Raw genomic sequence first — 4,332 nt, 5'->3', positions numbered from 1 at the left:
AGTCTCTAGAAGGAATGGCCAACATCGTCACAGAGGTCTTAACATAATTAAAAAAAAAAAAAAAGCTGTTCTCAGATGAAAATTGTACAGCTTTACGTTTCACTGTTAGATTCCAAGTGTTGGGTTGTCTTTAAATGGGATGTCTCTATTTATGAAAAACCTCAAAAATTACTACAGAGCCAAACATTCTTCAGAGAGGAAAGTTCTCTAGAAAAGAAACTTTGATCAGACTGTGGTTTCAGAAGATGCTCAATAGTGAGATTAAGGACCGTGGATGATCTCACTGTGGACAAACTTTGGATTCTCCTCAGTTTGAAGGAAACAGAGCAGGCTCACACACAGCAAGGACAGAGAAGTAAGTGGCAGCCCACTCAGAGGGCTCTGGCCTCAGGGTGTGACCTGGCTGGTACACCATGATTTACTGATTACACGGACCTGATCAAGGCCAGCCAGTTTTCCATCCAACCTGTACCCATGGGATATACATACGGGTGTCCTTGAGTTACACCTTTGTGCCTCCCATCCACACATAAAGCAAGCAGCCCATACCTACCTGCTCCTGTCACTGTGAAAACAGCCTGTTGAAAGCTCAGTGCCCTGGCTAAACTTGGTTGACAGCTGAGCGTATCCACTCGATAACTGGTATAGCCCCAGAGAAAGTATGTGTCTCTCCCTGGAACACAGTAAAAGCACAAAACAACTTTTTTACTAAATAAATAAATAGGCGCTGTTTTGCTTTCAAAGTGACATGAGCCATATCAAGCTCATAGAGACAAAAGTATGGAAGGAACAGTTCTTGACGTCGGTAGCAGCTTCCAAGCATTGTTGGTTTTCGTTGATCCTCCATCTCCCTCTGTCTTTTTACTTTGGGTTTTATTTTTTTGGTGGGAACTGTTTTTCCTACATAGTCTTGACTACTTATTTTTAAAGCACTATTTGAATTTGGACAAGCACATGTTAGTTTTCTGCTAGACTTGATATATTTCTAGTTTCAATTGTTACCAATGACCAAGTCATCTACGATAGTTCATTAAAATGATTGTTTCTCTGAGATATTACAGGAGCCATGGTTTTCCTCCAGATATGTTTGGTGGACAAATGAAGAAAAGAAAGCATCACTAGATGCATATAACCATGGCGTGTGTAGAATGTCTTCCACAGGCTCACGGATTTGAACACTTACTTGTTCCCCTGCTGGTGGCATCGTTTGGGAAGGTTCTGGAACCCATGGTTTGTGAGCCTAGCCAGGAAGTGGCCCTCTAGGAATGTGGGCCTTGAAGTTTGTAGCACAGTCATCTTCCTGTCCCATCCATGCTTCCTGTTCTGCTGAGATAGGAGGAGCCGAGGAACGCAGCAGAAAGCCACACCTGCTGCTGCACCTTCTCTGCTCTTGTAGATGATCCCCTCAAACCATGAGCCAAAGTGTAACCCGGAAGCTGATGTTGATCCAGGGTGAGCGTGGGCAATGTGGAGCTCACTGGGGAAAAAGGGTGGAGCTGCCACCATACTGAGTGTGAGTGAGTGGTGAGTGAGGAAGGCGGGGGCAGGAGGTGGGTGCCTCCTGCATTTCAAATATGGAACAGGAAAAGCCCATACGAATCCATCTTTTTGTAAGTTGCCCCCTCCCAAATGTCATATAAACCATGAAAAATCCAAATAGAATGTCTTATGTCAGTTTGTCAATCCACCTCAGGACCGGGAGACCCTGAGGGGGGGCATGTCTCCCAGCAAAAAGGGAAACATTTAGTGAAGCACAAAGTACAGCCTTCTTGCCTGTCGCTTCTTGCTAGACATTGGGTTGTTTAAATAAAAACAGTAACTAATAGAGAAAGTTTATTCTGATTCCAAGAGGTAGGGTTGTTGCTTGACAGCTTGACTATGTGGTTCACAGGCCTTTGGAACTGCTGTGTAGGATTAATACTGAAGTCCTGGAGTGAGCTAAGCAGAGTACAGTGAATCATTCTGGTGGGAACACAGAACACCTGAAGAACAATACAATAGAGACATTAAAGGCTGATCCAGGGGAATGAAGACTCTCAGGAGCTGGGTACAGACAGTGTTATAGACGGCAAAATATCTAGCTATATTCTGCTATGTCCTGAAACTTGAAGCGAAAATTTAAAGTACTGACTAATTTGTTTGACAAAGGAAATTTCAAACATAGAATTAATGTTGTGGCATGGTTATTGCTCATTGTGTTTATTCAGAGACGAGAGAGAGACAAAATGAATGCAAAATTGGAGCAGAACAATGTAAAAAATGTTCAATTTCATGAAGAAAGGAGTTTGAGTGAGTTTAATCTTTGAAGAAGAGTGAATACAAAGGTCCTGTAATTGTTAAAGAAATTCACACCATTAATGAGAATCCATACATTTTGTACTAATAGAAAATATACCTTGAAGACAAGATCCAAAAAATTAAGGGCTACAGGATATAAAACTGAAAATCTATTTGAAAAACATTGATTTGAAAGGAAAATCCATGAAAAGGAAGAGGAGCTACTTGAGAACAACTTCTTAGGAGCTATTTTCTCTAGTTTATCCAAGAAGGCACACAGAGGCTATTGTAGCTGTGTCCAGAAGGGCCAGGCTACATCTCACACTGGCAGCAACAGTGTGGTTTCATATACGTGGTATTGATTTTGCAGATGCACAGAATTCAAGAATAAAAGGGTAATAGAGGCTTGCACCAAGGTTCCAGAAAGTCACTAAGGCCAGGCAACGTGCAGCAGGGTCAGATTCCCCCATGTGAAGTTTGCAACTGTCTGTGTCTGAGGCCATGAAGGTGAAGCCTAAGTTGCAGTGGATGCCTCAGGATATTAGATACCAGAAGTGTAAAACACATTCAGAAAAGAAAGCTTCAGGCATCAAACTAAGTTAGCCAAAGGGAGAGGCTTTGCACTCTGCCAGCAACAAGGTAGGAGGAGCAGGGTTATCCAAGTCAATCAGAGCCATCATGAGCCTCAGACGCTGGACAAGGAGCTTGAGTGTTTGGTGTTTTTTGGTTTTTCTTTGGAACAGTCTTCGCTATCCTCCCAATCTTCTGTTTTGGAACAGTAATGTTTATTCTGTGCTATTTATTGGAAGTATGTGACTCATTTTTTTAATTGCATGGTGCCTCACAGTTAAGAGATTGGCTTAGTCTCAGAAGAGAGACTTTGGACTTTCAACAATGTTAAGACCATGGGGACTTTTGAACTTGGATTAAATGCATTTTGCATTACAAGATATCAATGAGCCAATGGAAGACAGGGTTGAAATATTGTGGTTTGGATGTAAAATATCTCCCACAGGCTCATGTGTTTAAACCCTTGGTCCCTGGCTGGCAGTGCTCTTTTGGGAAGCTGCAGAAGCTTTCAATGGTGGGGCCTTTCTTGGGAAGCTAGTATCTGAGGGTCGGGCTTTGAGTTTTATAGCCTGGGCTGCTTCCTGTTCTGTCTCTGATTCTTCTTTCACCAAAATATGAGGAGATGAGGGGCCACAGCCAGGAGCTGCTCCTACTGCTAAGTCTTCTGTGCCACGATGACTGTATATCCTAGTTGTGGTTCATCTTCAGTGTTAACCTGACTGGATTAGAATTGCCTCTCGATGTGCCTGAGAAGGAGTTTCCAGAAAGGTGTAAGTAAGGTGGGATGATATATCCTGAATGTGGCCGCACCATTCCAGGGGTCGAGGTCCCAAACTGAATAAAAAGGTGAAAGCAAGCAGAATGCCAGCATTCATCTGACTGTTTCCTGACTGCAGATGCCATATGACCAGCTGCCTCAAACTCCTGCCACCATGCCCTCCCTGTCATGATGTCCCCAAATGAACTCTTCCTTCTTTACATTGCTTTAGTCAGGTATTTTGTCAGAGTGAATAGGAAATGTAGCTGATATTGCCCCTCAAACCATGAGCCAAAGTCAGACCCTGCTCTATTATTATTATTATTATTATTAATGGACATGTATTTGTTTAAAGAAAAAAGACAACTTATATAGATACAGATCGGTGGATGACAGATGTAGGTAGATAAAAGTAGAAGATAGATGATAGATGAATAGCTAGATATATGGGTGAGAGATGGATAGATGATGATAGATAGATGATAGATGTATAGATAAATAGATGGTGGATGGAGATGATAGATAAATGACGATAGATGATAGAGAGAGAGAGATGACAGATGATAGATAGATAGATGATAGATAGATAGATAGATGATAGATGATATAGATAGATGATAGAAGATAGATAGATGTTAGACAGATAGATGATAGATGATAGATAGATAGATATGTAGGTACATAGATGATAGATGATGATAGATGATAGACTATAGATAGATGATAGA

This window comes from Nannospalax galili, unplaced genomic scaffold, assembly GCF_000622305.1.
Source record: "Nannospalax galili isolate Female #2095 unplaced genomic scaffold, S.galili_v1.0 scaffold215, whole genome shotgun sequence".
Taxonomy (NCBI): domain Eukaryota; kingdom Metazoa; phylum Chordata; class Mammalia; order Rodentia; family Spalacidae; genus Nannospalax; species Nannospalax galili.
The sequence above is the reverse complement of the archived record's forward strand: the minus strand, read 5'-3'. Positions refer to the sequence as shown.